The sequence below is a fragment of the Gorilla gorilla genome, chromosome 11 (assembly GCF_029281585.2).
Source record: "Gorilla gorilla gorilla isolate KB3781 chromosome 11, NHGRI_mGorGor1-v2.1_pri, whole genome shotgun sequence".
In the NCBI taxonomy this organism is placed as follows: Eukaryota; Metazoa; Chordata; class Mammalia; order Primates; family Hominidae; genus Gorilla; species Gorilla gorilla.
This window is the reverse complement of record NC_073235.2, coordinates 125651713-125671724: the sequence shown is the minus strand read 5'-3', so window position 1 is coordinate 125671724 and position 20012 is coordinate 125651713. Positions and strand designations below refer to the sequence as shown.

The 20012-nt window shown below is 45.4% G+C and overlaps 1 long non-coding RNA gene across 1 annotated transcript; it reads right to left on the bottom strand.

The window, feature by feature from the left end:
- Positions 1–9772: 9772 nt before the first annotated feature.
- Positions 9773–19740, bottom strand: LOC129532182 (uncharacterized). The gene is made up of 3 exons (XR_008677827.2): positions 19591–19740; positions 18798–18955; positions 9773–18293 (listed from the first exon to the last, which is right to left on the bottom strand). It is a non-coding gene; the product is annotated as an uncharacterized lncRNA (long non-coding RNA).
- Between the last annotated feature and the right edge of the window lie 272 nt (positions 19741–20012).

Sequence of the window (20012 nt, the reverse complement as noted above, 5' to 3'; positions counted from 1 at the left end):
CTCGTGTCCTCTTCTCATCTGAGACTGAGCAGATGCAGCTTTATAAACAAGATGGAGAGAGAAGCCAGGATTCCACCGTGAGACAGAGCAAGCCACCTCTGACCAGGTGGTCTTCCCATCATATCTATGGACACTGGGCAGACAGCATGAAACGCTAATGGGCAAAAGCACCACAGATGCTTCCTGAAACCAGGGCAGTGCTGAAAGTCAACAGAATGGGCGTCCTGGTTAGGGTGGGTATCGGCTTTTTCATACTGTGGTCAGGGAGACAGACGCTCCCAAGAAACCCGTTGGCTCATCCAGTTGTCTGGCAGAGATGAATCGATGTTAAGACACATCCCTGACTGTGCCTTCCATGCATCTGTTCTAGAACTGGAAAGTTGCCAAGACCCTGAGGACTCCCACAACAGAAAACAGAGGAAAAAAAATTAAATTGGAATAGTGTATTGTAGGAGTAATCGAGATTTGCATTATTTGCCTGATGTTTATCGGTTTTTGAACCACATGCAAATAAAGAGCCTCTGACTTACTCCCTGCTGTATCCCAGCTCCTAGTAGAAAAGCTAGTTCATAGAAGTGCTCAAAACATATTTCATAAATGAATGAGAGACATTACCTAATTTTCCTCCATACCCATCCTAATCATGAAAAAGGCTGGTGTGTACATATGTGTGTTGTGTATGTGCATGTATTTCATTGAATCCCTGCTTCTGAAGTACTTCTGAAATAGTAAAGCTCCTAAAGTACCAAAGACCAGGAAAATATGACCTCGTGTCTATGTGTAGCTGGCTAGATGATGAAAGGATAATATGGTCTGGTCAGAATATCCTACTAATTGGAGATTTTGAGTCTAGTTATCCCAGGGATAAACCATACATTCGAATATTTTAATATTCAATTCTCTTTTTTTCCCTTTGTGAGAAAGAACTGAAACATCTCTAAAAAGGAGCAAACGAAGACAGTTTCATCAAGACCAGCACTCTAGGGAAGGAGAGCCTTACCATATCAGTGAAAGAAGGAATCAGGAAATTATCAGCTAGCAGCTGAAATAGAACTGTTGTCTGTCGGTCCCTAAAATGCAACTAAAAGTCTCCTATGAACACCATCACCCATTGTCTCTTTTTTTACCCCTCAAGTTTCTTGTTATCCCTTTCTGGTATCTCATCTCAGAAATACCTCTCCAGGGATAATCACTGACCACACCTATCTTGGACATTTTATTCAACCAATTTTTGTCCATATTCCTATTTCAAATGAGGGATAAGCCCCTTCCCTCACCTCTGCTCCTTTGAAGCTAGGTCCTAAAAAGTGGGCAATAGGCCTAGATATTTCAGGACAGAGAAAGGAGCTATGCTAAGTCATTAGCCCACCACAAAACAGAATCTACTGTGAGAGAGGAGCTTCCACTTACAGAGCTAACTATAGGAGCACAATTTTCTGGGAAGATAAAAGTCAACAACCTTGGCAGCCAGGCTCCAGGTGCTCCTGCCTCCACCAAGACATTCTCTTCTTAAGGCAAGAGCATGGTCCAAGAGTACATTTTCCAGGCTGTCTTCACATCCTCAAGGGTAAAAGCACACAGCACTAATTCTTCCCCCAAACCTACTTCCCCGTGTTCAGGCGGACCAACAGCACTACTGCTGGTTCACCTACATGCCACTCAGTCCTGCCACTAGAAAAGCCAGCATCTTTCCAGAGGGCTACCAAGCACTGCCAAGACACTGGACACATTTCTCAAGCAAAATGGGTCCTTAATGGAAGACGATCAAAATCTAGCTCTTGGATTGGGAGCAATGGAAGGCTGAATGCCCTTGGCCCAAAGGCTTAGGGTTGTTTAGGTTATGTTTCCTGGTCATCTTCAGCTGAACAGGCTGAAAAGGAAGGTTCCTAAGTGCTGGGAGGGAGAATGAAAAGGAAAACAAACAGAATGTAGAGACAGCTGTAGTGTGGATACCCAAGTTCCTTCTGAACTTTGTACAGAGAGACCTCACACGTTCTCCTTTCCTCCCTCGGAAGCAGGGACAGATAGACAGTGTTCTGCTACATGGACACATACTGGGAGCCCAAGTTCCTTTTTGAAAACCCACGGGGATTTTTCTCTCTGGACCTCAGCCTGAACACTAACATAAAGAGGAATAGCCTTGTTTTCACTTCCTTTCTGTCTCAATTATCACTCTTTACACTCCAGTCTCTTCTAATTCCTTTCATCTCTCCTGTCCCTCATAGTTCTTTTCCTAGCCCTCCATCCCATTCTCACCAAAGTAAATGGGAAAAGAATTCTCAGGAGGGGGGAAAAAGATGACTTTCTCATCAGAAAAATAAACTTTTGGTGCTTATACTCAAAGATTATTTTAAATAACATGTGTGTTTTCACTCATTCAATAACTATCAATACCAACTCTGTACTCAGCCTTGTGGAGAAGATATTAAGGTGAACTAAGCACAAACTCCACTATCCTAGGCCTCCCAGTGTTCTAATAATTTGTTCTGGTCTTAAGATTTTTATACAGATAGAAGCAAGGCATTATGGGAATATGGTGAAATAACCTCTTAATTGTCTCTAGAGATATCAAAGAAGGCTTCTTGGAAGAAACAACATTTGAGCTGGCTCTTAAAGGATGAATAATGATTCTCTAGCCAGACCAAGAAAAAAAGGAAAGAGTTTATGAGGCTAAAGGAAAGTCAACTTAAAAAATGTGAAGATGAAGACTAGCTTATGTATTCAGGGAACTGCGTTCGGTAGCAGTATTAGAGATGAGACTACCCAAGCAGAAAAAAGTCAGGGCATGGTGCATCCTATGATCTCTACGTTCTTTATTTAGTGGTTTGGACATTGTTGCATGAAAATAAGAGAAATTTAAGTGGTTTAGATTAGGACGCATCATGATCAGATTTGCATATTAGAAAGATCCCTACGGGCTGGGTGAGGTGGCTCACACTTGTAATCCCAAGATTTTGGGAGGCTGAGTCAGGCACATCACTTGAGGTCAGGAGTTCGAGACCAGCATGGCCAACATGGTGAAACCCCTTCTCTACTAAAAATACAAAAATTAGCCACGCATCGTGGCACACACCTGTAATCCCAGCTACTTAGGAGGCTGAAACCGGAGAATTGTTTGAACCCAGGAGGCAGAGGTTTCAGTGAGCCAAGATTGCACCACTGCACTCCAGCCTAGATGACAGAGCAAGACTCCATCTAAAAAATAAATAAATAAATAAAAATATCCTTCTGGCTACAGTACCAGGGATAATGCAACTGGGGTTAGACCAGAGGTGGGGAAACTAGTGAGGAAGGTACTACAAAGTCAAGCAAGAGATCGGGAGGGTCTGAACAAAGGCAGTGATGTGGGTTTGGAAAAGACGGCTTTGTATTATTTATCACTCCGTTCCTAAGGTAATATTTTTTCCTGCCTAATATTGTAATGTGGAATCAGGGAAGAGAATGTCTGCATCTTAAGGCAAGGATTATGTGTGTTTTGGGCTTATCTTTATTAAAAATTACCTTATCCTGAACCTAACCTAAGCTCTTCCACCCAAAGTGAGTGGTGGTGGTGGTTATCATTGTTGACATGATTGTTATCATGATGATGATAATGATGACAATGACAACCCATTTAGAATATGAGAGCAGACCTTTAACTACCATAAATTAAATTTGCTATGCTCTGAATGTTTGCGTCCCCCCAGAATTCATATGTTGAAACTTAACCTCCAAGGTGATGATAGAGCCTTTGGAAGGTAATTAGTTCATTAGCGTTCTGCCTTCATGAATGGGATTAGCACCCAATATGGTTTGGCTGTGTCCCCACCCAAATCTCATCTTGAATTCCCATGTGTCATGGGAGGGACCCAGTGGGAGATAATTGAATCATGGGGGGAAGTCTTTCCCATGCTGTTCTGATGGTAGTAAGTCTCATGAGATCTGATTGTTTTATAAAGAGGAGCTTCCCTGCACGAGTTCTCTCTCTCTGTCTTTGCCTGCTGCCATCTGTGTAAGTCATGACTTGCTCCTTCTTGCCTTCTGCCATGATTGTGACCCCCCGCCACAGACACATGGAACTGTACGTCCATTAAACCTCTTTTTTGTAAATTGCCCAATCTCGGGTATGTCTTTATCAGCAGCATGAAAATGGATTAATCCAGTAAATTGGTACCAGTAGAGCGGGGCACTGCTGTAAATACCTGAAAATGTGGAAGCGAATTTGGACCTGGGTAATAGGCAGAGGTTGGAACAATGTGAAGAGCTCAGAATAACATAGAAAACTGTGGGAAAGTTTGGAACTTCCTAGAGACTTATTGAATGACTTTGACCAATGCTGATAATGATATGGACAGTGAAATCTGGGCTGAAGTGGTCTCAGACGGAGTTGAGGTACTTGTTGGGAACAGGAGCAAAGATGACTCTTGTTGTGTTTTAGCAAAGAGACTGGTGGCATTTTGCCCCTGCTCTAGAGATCTGTGGAACTTTGAACTTGAGAGAGATGATTTAGGGTATCTGGTGGAAGAAATTTCTAAGCAGCAAAGCATTCAAGAGGTGACTTGCATGCTGTTAAAGGCATTCAGTTTTATACAGGAAGCAGAGCATACAAGTTCAGAAAATTTGCAGCCTGACATGTGATAGAAAAGAAAATTCCATTTTCTGAGGAGAAATCCAAGCCAGCTGCAGAAAATTTGCATAAGTAACAAGGAGTTGAATGTTAACCCACAAGACAATGGGGAAAACGTCTCAAGGGCATGTCAGAGACCTTTGAGGCAGACTCAAAGGTCCCATCACAGACTTGGAGGTCTAGGAGGAAAAAGTGGTTTTGTGGTCTGGGCCAAGGCTCCCTGTGCTGTGTGCAGCCTAGGGACTTGGTGCCCTGCATCCCAGCTGCTCCAGCAGTTGCTGAAAGGAGGCAATGTAGAGCTCAGGCCATGGCTTCAGAGGGTGCAAGCCTCAAGTCATTGCACCTTCCATGTGGTGTTGAGCCTCCCAGTACACAGAAGTCAAGAATTGGGGTTTGGGAACCATCACCTAAATTTCAGAGGATGTATGGAAATGCCTGGATGCTCAGGCAGAAGTTTGCTGCAGGGGCGGGGCCCTCATGGAGAACCTCTGCTAGGACAGTGCGGAAGGGAAATGTGGGGTCAGAGCCCCCACACAGAGTCCCTACTGGGGCATCACATAGTGGAGCTGTGAGAAGAGGGCCACCATCCTCCAGACCCCAGAATCGTAGATCCACTGACAGCTTGCACCGTCCACCTGGAAAAGCCACAGGCACTCAACGCCAGCCCATGAAAGCAGCCAAGAGGGAGGCTATACCCTGCAAAGCCACAGGGGTGAAGCTGCCCAATATCATGGGAACTCACCACTTGTATAAGTGTGACCTCGAGGTGAAACATGGAGTCAAAGGAGATCATTTTGGAGCTTTAAGATTTGACTGCCCTGCTGGATTTCAGACTTGCATGGGGCCTGTAGTACCTTTGTTTTGGCCAATTTCTCCCATTTGGAATGGCTATATTTACCCAATGCCTGTATCCCATTGTATCTGGGAAGTAACTAACTTGCTTTTGATTTTACAGGCTCATAGGTGGAAGGGACTTGCCTTGTATCAGATGAGACATTGGACTGTGCACTTTTGAGTTAATGCTGAAATGAGTTAAGACACATGATTGGGTCAGGCTCGCTCTCCCTCTCCCTCTCCCTCTCCCTCTCCGTCTCCCTCTCCCTCTCCCTCTCCCCTCTCCCCTCTCCCCTCTCCCTTCTCCCCTCTCCCCCTCCCCTCTTTCCACGGTCTCCCTCTGATGCCGAGCCGAAGCTGGACAGTGGTACTGCTGCCATCTCAGCTCACTGCAACCTCCCTGCCTGATTCTCCTGCCTCGGCCTGCCGAGTGCCTGCGATTGCAGGCGCGTGCCGCCCCGCCTGACTGGTTTTCGTATTTTTTTGGTGGAGACGGGGTTTCGCTGTGTTGGCCGGGCTGGTCCCCAGCTCCTAACCGCGAGTGATCGGCCAGCCTCGGCCTCCCGAGGTGCCGGGATTGCAGATGGAGTCTCGTTCACTCGGTGCTCAATGGTGCCCAGGCTGGAGTGCAGTGGCGTGATCTCGGCCCGCTACAACCACCTCCCAGCCGCCTGCCTTGGCCTCCCAAAGTGCCGAGATTGCAGCCTCTGCCCGGCTGCCGCCCCGTCTGGGAAGTGAGGAGCGTCTCCGCCTGGCCACACATCGTCCGGGATGTGAGGAGCCCCTCTGCCTGGCTGCCCAGTCTGGAAAGTGAGGAGCGTCTCTGCCCGGCCGCCATCCCATCTAGGAAACAAGGAGCGCCTCTTCCCGGCCGCCATCACATCTGGGAAGTGAGGAGCGTCTCTGCCCGGCCGCCCATCGTCTGAGATGTGGGGAGCACCTCTGCCCTGCCGCCCCATCCGGGATGTGAGGAGCGTCTCTGCCCGGCCGCCCCGTCTGAGAAGTGAGGAGACCCTCTGCCTGGCAACCGCCCCGTCTGAGAAGTGAGGAGCCCCTCCGCCTGGCAGCCGCCCCGCCCGAGAAGTGAGGAGCCCCTCCGCCCAGCAGCCACCCCGTCTGGGAAGTGAGGAGCATCTCCACCCGGCAGCCGCCCCGTCCGGGAGGGAGGTTGGGGGGTTAGCCCACCGCCCAGCATGCCGCCCTGTCCGGGAGGGAGGTGGGGGTTCGGCCCCCCGCCTGGCCGGCCACCCGGTCTGAGAGGTGAGGGGTGCCTCTGCCCGGCCGCCCCTACTGGGAAGTGAGGAGCCCCTCTGCCCGGCCAGCCGCTCCGTCCGGGAGGGAGGTGGGGGGGCCAGCCCCCCTCCCGGCCAGCCGCCCCGTCCGGGAGGGAGGTGGGGGGGTTAGCCCCCCGCCTGGCCAGCCGCCCCTTCCGGGAGGTGAGGGGCACCTCTGCCCGGCCGCCCCTACTGAGAAGTGAGGAGCCCCTCTGCCCGGCCAGCCGCTCCATCTGGGAGGGAGGTGGGGGGGTCAGCCCCCCGCCCGGCCAGCCGCCCTGTCCGGGAGGGAGGTGGGGGGGTCAGCCCCCCGCCCGGCCAGCCGCCCCATCCAGGAGGGAGGTGGGGGGGTTAGCCCCCCGCCTGGCCAGCCGCCCCGTCCGGGAGGTGAGGGGCACCTCTGCCCGGCCGCCCCTACTGGGAAGTGAGGAGCCCCTCTGCCCGGCCAGCCGCTCCGTCCGGGAGGGAGGTGGGGGGGTCAGCCCCCCGCCCGGCCAGCCGCCCCATCCGGGAGGTGAGGGGCGCCTCTGCCCGGCTGCCCCTACTGGGAAGTGAGGAGCCCCTCAGCCCGGCCAGCTGCCCCGTCCGGGAGGGAGGTGGGGGGGTCAGCCCACCGCCCAGCCTGCCGCCCTGTCCGGGAGGGAGGTGGGGGGGTCAGCCCACCGCCCAGCTTGCCGCCCTGTCTGGGAGGGAGGTGGGGGTTCGGCCCCCCGCCTGGCCAGCCGCCCCATCCGGGAGGTGAGGGGCGCCTCTGCCCAGCCGCCCCTACTGGGAAGTGAGGAGCCCCTCTGCCCGGCCAGCCGCCCCGTCCAGGAGGGAGGTGGGGGGGGTCAGCCCCCTGCCCGGCCAGCCGCCCCGTCCGGGAGGTGAGGGGCACCTCTGCCCGGCCACCACCCCGTCTTGGAGGTGTACCCAACAGCTCGTTGAGAACGGGCCATGATGACAATGGCGGTTTTGTGGAATGGAAAGGGGGGAAAGGTGGGGAAAAGATTGAGAAATCGGATGGTTGCCGTGTCTGTGTAGAAAGAGGTAGACATGGGAGACTTTTCATTTTGTTCTGTACTAAGAAAAAATTCTTCTGCCTTGGGATCCTGTTGATCTGTGACCCTACCCCCAACCCTGTGCTCTCTGAAACATGTGCTGTATCCACTCAGGGTTGAATGGATTAAGGGCGGTGCAAGATGTGCTTTGTTAAACAGATGCTTGAAGGCAGCATGCTCGTTAAGAGCCATCACCACTCCCTAATCTCAAGTACCCAGGGACACAAACACTGCGGAAGGCCGCAGGGTCCTCTGCCTAGGAAAACCAGAGAACTTTGTTCACTTGCTGATCTGCTGACCTTCCCTCCACTATTGTCCTGTAACCCTGCCAAATCCCCCTCTGCGAGAAACACCCAAGAATGATCAATAAAAAAAAAAAAAAAAAAAAAAAAAGACACATGATTGGTTTTGATTTCTGTTGTTTTTTTTTTCTTTTTTTTTTTTTAGGCAGAGTCTCGCTCTGTTGCCCAGGCTGGAGTGCAGTGGCATGCTCTCGGCTCACTGCAACCTCTGCCTGCTCGGTTCCAGCAATTATTCTGCCTCAGCCTCCCTAGTAGCTGGGACTACAGGTGCACACCACCACACCCAGCTAATTTTTGTATTTTTTAGTAGGGATGGGGTTTCACCACATCGGTCAGGCTGGTCTCAAACTCCTGACCTCGTGATCCACCCACCTCAGCTTCCCAAAGTGCTAGGATTACAGGCATGAGCCACTGTGTCTGGCCACATGATTGGTTTTGAAATGTGAGGACATGAGATCTGTAAGGGGCCAGAAGCAGAATGATATGGTTTGGCTGTGTCACCACCCAATTCCAATGTGTTGTGGGAGGGACTTTGTGGGAGATAACTGAATAAGGGGGGAAGCCTTTCCCCTGCTGTTCTTGTGATAGTGAATAAGTCTCACAAGATCTGATTGTCTTATAAAGAGGAGCTTCCCTGCATGAGTTCTCTCTCTCTCTTTGCCTGCTGTCATCCATGTAAGACATGACTTGCTCCTCCTTGCCTTCCACCATGATTGTGAACCCCGCTCCCCCCCACTAGCCATGTGGAACTGTAAGTCCATTAAACTTCTTTCTTTTGTACATTTCTCAGTCTCAGGTATGTCTTTATCAGCAGGGTGAAAATGGACTAATACAGCACCCTCATAAAAAAAGCCTTGAGGGAGCCTATTCATCCCCTCTGCCCTGAGAGGACACATAGAAAGCACTAGCCATGAGGACAGGCCCTAAGCAGACACTGAATCTGCTGATGCCTTGCTCTTGAACTTTCCAGCCTCCAGAATTGTGAGCAATACATTTCTATTGTTTATGAATTACCCAGTCTAAGATACTTTGTCATGACCACCCAAACTAACTAAATCAGAATTGAACACCAATTATTCTTTCAAAAGGTTTAAGTTGTATATTTAGAAATAAAGATACTATTATTGATTGAGGCTATTCTTGGCTTCAAATGGGATACTTCAGGGACTGCTAAACCCCCAGACCAAGGAACAGAAACACTCACTGTGTTCATGATGTTGGAACTTAAATATAGAGCAAGAGGTCTCCTTATGCTCATTCTTGCTGACACTTGCTCTTTTCTCCAGCACACCAACCACAGCCCTGGTCCCCTGTACTGCCATTGCCCCTTCTCACTGGACTTTCACAAACTTTTCCACACTTTATTGCCCTAGTATGTGCTGTTTCATCTAATTTTTTTTTAAACAGTCTTTCTCTTTCACCCTGGCTGGAGTGGAGGGCCACATCTTTTCCTCTATCTACTCTGCCTTGGAAACTTGAGCTCATTTCTCAATTTCCAGCTCAAAGTTCCTCCTGCCTCTTGGCAATATTCTCTGATCCCAAAGAGGAAGCTCGTTGTTCAATATTTTATGTGCCTATAGCAATGCGCTCATAGCTGTGTTATAGTACTTAGATATTAAATTGAAAGAAAGGAAATTGATTAAAAGAAAGAACAAATAAATGAGAAAATATAAGAAAAAATAGGAAGACAGCAATACCACAAAAAGTGAAGTGCAGATAAAGAATTTAATATAACCCAGTAATAACCAATAATTAAGAGCCGGGACAAAATGTCTTATATGTGTGTGTATTTTTCTAGAAAGAGAATCTACAGCCTGTCAGATTCTCAAAGGGTCTGAGAACCAAAGTTTTTAGAAAAATATTTGTTGTACACAAAATGAAAAATAGTTAACATAAAACATTTTAAAAGAGAGTGAAATACTTTCACGTATTTCTGTTGAGCCTTGTTATTCAATCACATTTGTGTACTGACGAAGATTAGGAAGAGTGAATATAAATAAAAAGCAGTTTTTAACTCCCAGGAGAATAATAGTAGAATTACCCAATGAGTTCTGGCATCAAATCAGACAGAGCCATATAAAATATTCAAAATCTAATAAGATATAATTTAGATATATTTAAGTGTCATATGGTCCTAGCAGAAAGAAAGGTTTCAAAGGTTCAAAAGTGCATAAAGTTTCAATTCTTAGTATTCTATAAAATTCAAAGATTTAAACATATAAAAGGAAAGACATGTACATATGGTAAGAGCTTATCAGCCTAGTAGAGCGGTGGACTTCTCCCAGTTGACAGAAAAATAAAATAAAATGTATAACTTACATTCAAGGAAGTGGACTTCCTTCTCCTAAAGTCAAAGAATCATTGACATTACAACATAAATAAAGTTAATACGTTCTATCAAGGTCACAAACAAGAATCCAGTCTCCTGGCCTAAATCTCTGCTGCTAATAATATAAATTGTAACAAAATAGAGGTCAAGTGCCCAAAGTCCTTCCATTTGTTTTCATGAATATACGTCTACAGGTTCAAGGGTATGGGGTTCATCTCAAGGTGAAGTCAATTCGTTTTTGGCTGTTTCTTCCAATACTCAGGAAATACATTGCTACGACTGTCCTTCTGCAGCATGAATGTAGACTGCCAGGTCAACAGCAAATTTCACATCAACATACCCAGTCCAGCAGCAGAATGGGTCCACATGGAGGAAGTCTGAAGAAAGAGGTGTCTTACATCCAAACGGACCAGGTCCTGTGAAACTCTCCTGGCAACCTTGAAACCTCTTTTGTAAAGATTATGACAGTGAGAGAAGTCTAACAGGGCTGACTCCATTTTGCTTCTAGCCTCACAGGCTGACTGTCTTTGCTTATTCCTGGGCATAGGCCAAGCTAACCATGGGAGGAATTTAGTTTATAGTTTAACTTGGAAGCAAGGATGAGAACAGTTCCTCCCTAAAACTAATTCTTCCCTTGCTCAGTGCAAAAACCTGGTGAAAGGCCATGAGATTAGGATTATGGGAGGAGCCTGAACTCCACTAAAATGTAGATATAGTTTCTATAACCTCCTACCGCTTAGGAGTCATGTGGCCAGAGGTTACAAGATTTTTGGCTTCTCCAATTGTTCCTATAGATAACATTACTATTATAGAACCTGAGATTGGTCTTTTGAGATGCTTTTCAGACCTTTGCATTCTGGAAACTCAGTAATCCCACCTAGACTCATGGCTTATGACTCAACTGATCTTCTGCACCCCCTAAACCTACCCAGAGGCATACTCAGCACACGGACCATTTTCCACACCCTATGACTGCATCCCCAACCAATCATGTGGACCCATTCCCTAGTCCCCTGCCTTGAAAAAGCCTAACCTCCAAGCCTTTGGGAAGACTGATTTGAGTAATAACTCCATCTTCCATGTGTTTAGCCTAGCATTAATTAAACTCTTTCTTTACTGCAATACTGTGGTCTCAGTGAATTGGTTTTGTCTGTGCAGCAGGCACAAAGAGGCTGTCAAGTGATTACACCTTTGTGGATAGAGTCTCTCTTCTGAGTCAGCCATGTACTATGAACCAGAGACCCATGGACCACAAAACTTACCTACATAAAAAGTGCCATCAAAGATGGGCATCTGCAAAGATGAGTATCTGCAAATGACAGATACCACTTAATCTAAAAAAGAATCCCTACGTTTCCCTCCCTGTGGCAGCTTTAGCCTAGAATATAAAAATGTATGCCCCTGAGGATCTGATTCATCAAAATTAAATCTCAAAAAACCACATTAAAACACAGGATAGGAAACTTCAGAGCTGCTGGTGTGCTCTGAAAAACTCTGGGCTGATGGAACTAGCTGCAAATCAAGACAGTCTTGACCTTGCTCCAGTGGTAGTTTGCTGCTGCTCACCGGGAAGGGCTCCTTCCCTGCCCCTCACTTTGACCACCTCCCTCAAGTTCCCCTTACAATAACAGTGAAGAATTACAAGCTTAGAAACTTATCATTTTAGCCAAATGAAATATGGATATGAATGTGTGATTTGTACATACACAGAAGGGAGGATAAGGAGGAAAGTAGGGCTCCAGAGTCACAAGAACTTTATGTCATGTACTCCTAAAACTTTAAAATGCTGAAAATATTGTGACTTTTCTTTTAAAATGTATATCTGAATCATTTTTTCAAAAATATACTGCATTTACTGTGACTACCTTTGCTTTCAAAATGCATGTTTGAGTCCCTTTTTAAAGTTTACTATGATTCTCTTGAAAAAAAAGTGTGTGTGTGAGTGTGTGTGCGTGTGTGTGTACATATATATAGGGACTAGGGAATGGGTCCTTGGGTCCTGCTAATTGGTTGTGACTGCAATCAGGGGTGTGGAAAATGGCCCTTGTGTACTGAGTCCATCTCTGGGTAGGGGACCACAGATATAGCTAGCTAGCTAGATAGCTAGATACATAGATAGATAGATCTATAAAATAAATATTTAAAATAAAAATACATAAAGACTGAGCCCAAAATAAGACGGCCTTGGCCTCAGGGTTTTCAAATATTTGTGGCCATTTCAGAACCTTTTAGTAAGAGTCCATTTGCATTTCTGGGGTATAACCACACAGGAGCCTGAAACACCATTCTGAGCCCTAGCAGCTGAGCCACTCCTGGTGTTCTTTTCCACCTAATATTCACCCAGATGGGCTCCTGCCTCCAGGTCAGATCATCGTATAGATCTTTGCTACTCAAAATGTGGTGCCCAGACCAGAAGCAACAGCAGCACTTGTGACCTTGAAAGAAATGCAGAATCTCAGCCAGGCATGGTGGCTCACGCCTGTAATACCAGCACTTTAGGAGGCCGAGGCGGGTGGATCACCTGAGGTCTGAAGTTCAAGACCAGCTGACCAACATGGTGAAACCCCATCTGTACTAAAAATACAAAAAATTAGCCTGGCGTGGTGGTGCATGCCTGTAATCCCAGCTACTTGGGAGGCTGAGGTAAGAGAATCACTTGAACTACGGAGGCAGAGGTTGCAGTGAGCTGAGATCATGCCATTGCAATCCAGCCTGGGAAAAATGAGCAAAACTCCATCTCAAAAAGAAAAAAAGAAAAGAAAGAAAAGAAATGTAGACTCTCAGGCCCCAGCCCAGAACTACTAAATCAGAATCCATATTTGTCTAAGATTTCCAAGTGAGTTCTATGCACATGAACATTTTAGAAGTCCTGGTGTAGAATACATTGTCTCTCCTACTATGGGTACCTAGAGAAAAAGGAAGAGAGGCATTCACATTGCTACCTCACAGATGGAGGAAGGAAGGACGGAGCTGTTGGCCCTGACATTTTCTTGCTTGGGACAAGTAGGAACTAGATTTGGACAACGATGATTCTGTCACTCCCTCAGGTGCACTGGGCATTTGCAGGCTTAAGTGATTTTTATAAATGTAATTAAATCTCACCCTACTTCTATTTTGACTACTAGCTAACATTTTTTGACCATTTACTATATGTCACAAACCACTTTAAATTTATAATAAGTACTGTCTCATAGAATTCTTTTAATGATCCCATGAGTAGCTTCCGTTACTACCTTCATTTTGCAGAGGAGGAAACTAAGGCACAGAGCCATTAATTAGCTTGCTGAAGATTACATGATAGTAATCCACAATTCCCTCTAGGCATATTGACTCCAGAGCTCCAGCTCTCACCCTCCACACCAATCCCATTGCTCTTGCAGGATACAAAGGTGGGTCACATGGTCACGAGCAGAACCTCTATGCATATCTGCATTCAGATGATCAAGCTGTAGAATGGCTAGCCGAAAAACACAATGCTGAAAGTTCAGGGTTGCAGAAAGTCAGATGCACACATCAGCTTCAAAGAGAAGGCTGTCAGTGGAGACGGGAAGTGGGGAAGGAGGGGGTAGCCTTCTCTCTGCCACACAGAAATGGCTCCAAGGCTATGATGCAAGGTGGCCCCAGCTCTGTGAAAAGGCACTTTCACCTTTAAAGCACTTTGCTGAGAGGGAAAATCAATGCTGATGTCCTCCTTGAATAAAGCACTCAGGTCTACTGGGGAGTCCAAAAATAAAAGCATGACGTTAAGTATTTCTCTACCTGTAGCTACTGCTCACCCTTAAGAGGAGGGGCAAGGTGGAGCTATTAAGGGAGCAGGTAGAGGGAGAGGCAGGTGGGGGACCGTGGTTGAAGCACTAGAAAAGGGCAGCTGGGAAGACTCGCAAATGGGAGTGGGGGAAGGGGCAGGCTTCCAGAGGAAGTGGTTTTGGTTGAGGCTGGCTGAGAGCAACAGTGAGGCTGGGAACACCGAGGACGCCGTGGGAAGGTGAGTGACCCAGAACTCATCACGTGTGCTTCTCAAAATCAGAAGACATCTACTGACAGTGACATCTTTTAAATTGGAGCCCTGATAGCATAAACAAGGCTTCAAAAGTCTTTAAAAAGTCTTTATTTTGGTCAGAATAAAACCTGATCCCTTTGCGGGCCATCTTGTCCTGGCTTCAAGACTTTTTCATCCTCCTAGACTTCAAAGCACAGATGTCAGGTTTCCAAGCCAGCAAGTCTACCTTCAATATTAGAAGGAAATGCAAGAGCAAAAAGAGATGAATGACACAATCCAGTAGGTTGCAAATGGAACTGTTTGTGTGAGGCACTAGAGTTGCATCAGCTCTGCCAGGTCATGTGTGAAAAGCAAAGTGATTACACGCAGAGCAAGAGACTGAAGTGCCCTCCACTGGCCAAACAGATTCCCCAGTAGCCTCAGTGTCACCTCAGAAATGGCTTGAAAGGACAAGAGTTTTTGGAAGTTGCTCCATCTTAAATCCTGGGGTTCAAAGATGTCGATGATGCAACCAATGGAAGAAACTAGCTGATAGTGTTGCTTCCTTTAATCCAAGCTTTTAATTTTATTTAATATGGGGAATTCTCTTTAATCTTACAACAAAGAGATTTACTTTAAGTCTTTAATATCTGAACCACAGAAGCAGAAATAGAAACATGTTATACTCAAGAAATTATCACAGATTTATCTTTTGTCTTAATGTTGTTTCATTTTGTTTGTTTTCATTTTTGAACCTCATTCTCCATCTTTTTCCAGGCAATTTTTATTGGTAATCTGGTTAGCAAAAGACTAAAGTGACCTAGTTCTGCAGATGAAGCTGAAAGCAGATTCTATTTCTCCAGCGGGGTTTACCTCGCTCTGTGAACACAGGCTTAGCAGAAATGAGTAAAAAACGGACAGGGGCTCTCTGGTGCCTCAAGACAGCTTCAGGCACACATGGAAGAAGGGGAGGGTCTTTGGGCAAGAGAAAAAATGGGCACCTCACTCACCCTTCCAGGCAGAGTCCAGCACAATCTTTGGAGGGCTAGAGGTGGGTTGGAGGTTGTCGCAGAAGCCTTTGAACATTGCAGAAGGCACTTGAGGTATTCCCCCAAGGATAGCAACATCTCACAGGGACCAGCTTCACTGTTCAGGAAGGAACAGCAGCGGCTTCTTACAGGGACACACGCATGTGCAGTGTCTGGAGAGTGGCTCTGCTGGGCCAGGCTGTCCCACGGAGACAGCCAGCAGGATGTTCCTTTTATTTATTTTCTCCAGCTTTATTGAGGTATAACTAACTGACAAAACTCTATCAGTTTAAGATGTACAATATTAGGATTTGATATATGTATATATTGTGAAAAAATGACCACAGTCAATTTTGTTCATACATCCATCACCTCATCTACTTACCAGTGTGTGTGTGTGTGTGTGTGTGTGTGTGTGTGTGTGTGTGTGTGTGTGTGTGGTGTTGAGAAAGAATGAAATCAATAGCTCAAAGAGATAGCTGCACTCCGTTATTCATTGGAGTACTGTTCACAATAACCAAGGTATAACCACCATAAGTGTCCATTGACATGAATACATAAAGAAATTGTGAAATACATGTATATGTGTGTTTGTGTGTGTGTATATATATAATTGTATATTATTTAGCCAAAAAGAAGCAAATCTTGCCATTTGCGACAACTTGGATGAACCTGGAAGACATGATGCCAAGTGAAATAAGTCAGACAGAGAAAGACAAATACGGTATGATCTTGCTTCTATGTGGAATCTAAAAAAGTCAAACTCATAGAAATAAAGTGGAAGAGTGGCCGCCAGAGGCTGGAGATGGGGGAAATGGGGAGAGGTTAGTCAAAGGCTGCTCCTTCTAAAGAGTGAACTGAATGCAGACAACGTGGCTAAGCAGTTACTGGTTAACCTGTCTGGGCACAAATAACTACAAACTTCTCAAATCAAATCACTAAAAAGCAATCACACTATTTTATTACTAACTTGTGCACTATGACAAAATGATATCATCTTGTTTTCAATTTAAGGCCTATAAAATCTTTAGTGATTTGTGGGAGAATTTGGTACACAAGGGAGAAAGCCTAATTAGAAAGACCCAGACACACAAGGAGGGTAGAAGATGGTTCCCAGGAGCCGTTATCTATGCAAAACCTTAGGGGTAAAAATTTAGACTTTCTTGATGCCATGAGACCTGCCTTCCTGTGCAGTTTTTCCATTAACTGCAGTGAGACCTTTGTCTAGTCACTTACTCTCCCAGGAGCCCCATTTCCTTGTTTGTTCAACATTCAACGAGCACATTTTGAGCCCTAAACGCTTTCTGGGTACAATAAACCGAGATGATTTCTAACCTTTCTAAGTATGAAAGAACATATCTTAATACCAGAAAATTTCCAAAGCACTTCTACATGAATGTCATCATACTTTTCCTTTTGCTTCATTTTTTAAAAAGCTATCTAAATGGCAGAAAACAATGGAGTCGATGATACATCTAGTACTTTTATATTTATTAATCAGAAGAGCATCTATGCAGACCACAAAAGTGGCAATAAATACATTTGCAAGACATAGTATTCATGTAGTCTCAATGCCTGGTGCACTGACATATCCACTGGCTCCTCACAAAAATTTAAAGGTCTCAGGAGCACGAGGTCCCATCTTTGCTCAAAATAGAAAGTACTAGTCTAGGTGTCCAGGTGTTCAACACCAGGGCACTGGACACTGAGATGTGGACATTATCGTCTCCCAGGTAAACAACTTCCCGTAACTCTAAAGTACCATTGGACTCAAAGGGTCATGTGGCTGGAAACAGTTCTGGCTTTACTTTAACCACCAAAGACTCACTGCCTGAGACAGTCTCAAAATTCTCAAACTCCCTTGGAATTCTCAAACCGTTATAGTCAGCAGATTTGGTGTTATTTATATTTTTATCTGTAATTTTCCTCTTCCCCCACTGCCTCATGCTCATGAGACAATGCTATCAGTAGCGAGCATCTGAAATCACTCCAAGTAAGAAGAATAAGCTACTGATACATGTGTGAATCTCATAGACATAATGTTCAATGAAACAAATTAAAGACAGAAGAGTACACACGGTATGATTCCATTTATATGAAGTCCAAAAGTAAACAAAATTAACCTATGATGGTGGAGGTCAGACTCGAGGCTTCGTTGTGGGGTACTGGCTGAGATGGTCATGCAGGAGCATTTCTGGAAGCTGGAAATTCTCTAACCTTGGTTTAACTGGCAGCTACATAGGTGTACATATAGGTAAAAATTCATCACATATATATTTAAGAAGTGTGCACTTTAAGGCAAGTAAGTCATACTTCAATTTTTACATACAAGGGGAAAGGCAATGGGAATTAAACCAGGCAAATGGTTAAAAGGAACAGGTGGGTTCAGAAATAGAAGCAATGAATCTGGAAGCAAATCCTGGATGACTTCAGCATGTAAGTATGAGTGGGGGCTGTGAGGTGCCCAGCAAAGGAGACTGGGAAAAAGAACTCAGAGAAGGGGGAGGAAATGGTATAGGGAGGGACAAGGAGACAGGAGTAGTTCTCAATGACTTGCAGATGTGAAAATAAAATCTAGGCTGTGGGGACTCCAAATTATTTTGAGTTTTAAAGAAATATGACTATAGTGCCTGAGTCATGTGAGAGGCATCTGTAACCCGGGCAGGTGTAACTGTTGTTTCTCTCATTATAGATTAGACTTCTTCCTTACCTGCATTGTTTTTTAAAATGTAAATGACTAAAGGGAGGCAGGGACGACCCCTTCCCTCTTCACAGTTGATCTTCATTATAGATTAACTTCCCTCTTACCTTTCTCATGCAAAGACTTGATGGTTATCACATTTTCTAAAGATGGAATGTTGAATACATTCTTTTAAATTGGAAAGAAAATGAAAACAAGCCCTGTGGAAAAGAAAACAAACTATAATGAATTAAATTGTTGTAAATCACCAACAAGCCCTGTATAGAAAATATTATAATCCTATCAAGCTTCTTTGTTTTCTGCCAATATAAGCAGGAAGGTAACTTTTAATTTTGGAGGACTGAACTCATTTTTCTGGAGTTTGTGTCTTCTAAATGGTTATTCCCAGCTTTTCACTTGAATAAACTCTTGAATACTGGATTCTGATCCTTTTGATTATTTCATGTTGACATAGATAAAGAAGGATGGAGACAGGGTGATAGAGGGGAAAGACCTTCCGGTCTCATTAGTGAAAATAACAAACATGAAAAAGCCATATCTTTTCACAAGTTTCAGAAGTATCTGGGTAACTTTAACACTTGCTGGAGAAGCATCACGTCTCCATTCAAGGAAACTTGAGTATCATGTCCAGGTACCACTGTCAGAATCCAGAGCAATCTGGGGACCCTCTGGAACAATGTTCCGAGCCCTTCAGAAATACTCACCCAATGGCCTGCTTCTGCCTGGAGAGGGAACATTCACCATCTTTAGCTGGACAACAGAGTGACCTTCAGGGGCACCAAGCCAAATGCAGAGAAGAAAGGAACGGAATGAAGCAGAGGCAATACTGGGTAACACCTGCCGTTAAGTGGAACAACCTGGGCTGTTAAACACACATTCATTTGTAGGGAAAAATTAGAATCAGGTTGGTTTAGGCTTAATAGTGTATTTATACTGTGCTGGAGAAGAGTTTTGAAAGCAGGGGGCTTCTGCAATGCATCTGACATGGCTTGTATGAAAATACCATTTTCTCCTCCTAATTTCTATAACACTTTGGTGAAGATATTTCTTAAGAAATCTGTTACATTTTTTCTTATACTGTGCTTATTTTATAGACTTTTATTTTCCTCCACATTAGACTGTAAACACTCTGAAGACAGAAAGCAGGTCTTTTGGCCAGGCACGGTGGCTCACACCTGTAATCCCAGCACTTTGGGAGGCCAAGGTAGGTGGATCACCTGAGGTCAGGAGTTCAAGACCAGCCTGGACAACATGGCAAAACCCTGTCTCTACAAAAAATACAAAAATTAGCTGGGCACTGTGGCACATGTCTGTGGTCCCAGCTATTCAGGTGGCTAAGGTTGGAGGATCGTGTGAGCCCAGGAGGTCCAGGCTGCAGTGAGCCGTGATTGCACCACTGCACTCCAGCCTAAGTGACAGAGCAAGACCTTGTCTCAAAAAAAAAAAAAAAATGTTCTTTTCATCTTGTGTGCCCCCAACTCCCCCGTGGCTACTCACAGTTGGAGGAATGTAGCAGGTGTGCCCGGCGCCTGGGCCCTGGTGCCTGAGCCACTCCTCTGCTGTGACGAGGCCTGAAGGGTGAGGTTCACCCTGCAGGCAGCCAGTTGTACCCAAATGCATCGTCTTTGAGCCAGAGGCATTGCTGCTTCTCTGAAAAAGGTAAAAATAAAGTGTTTAAAATTCAAGAAGAATTTCAGAGAAATAGGGACTAGGTAAAGACAGCCCTTTGGCAGTAAATAGCAGACAGTGAAGGATGAAGACAAAGTTTCAGAAGGAGGAAGACAAGGTCGCCTTGCCCTCTGGTCTCATTAGTGGAAATAACACCTACAGGAAAGTAACATCTTTGAAGATATTTGAAAGTTTCCTGGGTGATCATGAAATTGCAGGTGGCAGTATGAGGTTTTTCAAAATACACAGAG